The following is a 930-nucleotide window of genomic DNA, read 5'->3' on the forward strand; positions in this document are numbered from 1 at the left end:
AAACTTTTCTTCCTTCCTGACCCCTCTTGAATTGGAAATATTTCAGTGTATTCTTATTTTATGGCAGAAGGGCTATTTGCATAAGTTCAGTAATGCTTGTTGCATTGAATTGGAAATTGGAAATACTCATTATTGGACAGGGCTTTGACTGGACTGTCATATCTGAAGATCAATCAGAAAACTATGGAACTAAGGTGGATCTCAAGTAAGCCAACAGAAGCCCTTAGAAAGATGACTGGGCACCATAGATAGTTCTGCCTGGCAGAGAGGATTAGAGAAGATACATGAAAGAATTTATAACATAAAATAATCTGGACTTTTCCAGCATTGTAATCAGTAGAGATTGCAAAAGAGCAACCATACCAGAAGACTTTCTTGAGAAAGACTTTGAAGGAAGAAAAAGAGACTGATCTTTGCTAGTAGATGTTATATCACAGAATACTTGGTAGGCAGGGCTGAATTGAGAATTGTGTGACTAGTGTGCTGGACATTTGCTTTTCAACAATTTGAGTAGTTGACATGTATATATTTTCTCAAAAATACTTTAAAACATACTGTTTCTGTTGTTATAGAGTCACAAACAAAATTATACAAAATTATAAGAAACATTTTGAAATTTTGAAGGTTGTTTGTTAACTTTCAAGAACTATGGAGTATGAGTTAAAATTTTTTGATATGTGAAGTAAATGTTTGTGGAAAAATGTAAAAATAAATTAAAATTTAAAAAAATAAAACATTCAAAAAAGAAAGAAACATAAGGACCAGCAAATGGTATGGTGGTTAAGGTGGTGAACTCCCATGTGGCTGACCATGATTCAAGTCCCAGACCTGGCGGCTTGCTTTCTCACTTTCTTTCTTGCATGCAGGAGCTCTCCTTCTCTTTCTCTGGTGAGCACACATGCCCAATAGCAAATTTAAAAATAGATCAAT

The sequence above is a fragment of the Tupaia chinensis genome, unplaced genomic scaffold (assembly GCF_000334495.1).
Source record: "Tupaia chinensis unplaced genomic scaffold, TupChi_1.0 Scaffold145156_1, whole genome shotgun sequence".
Classification (NCBI taxonomy): Eukaryota; Metazoa; Chordata; class Mammalia; order Scandentia; family Tupaiidae; genus Tupaia; species Tupaia belangeri.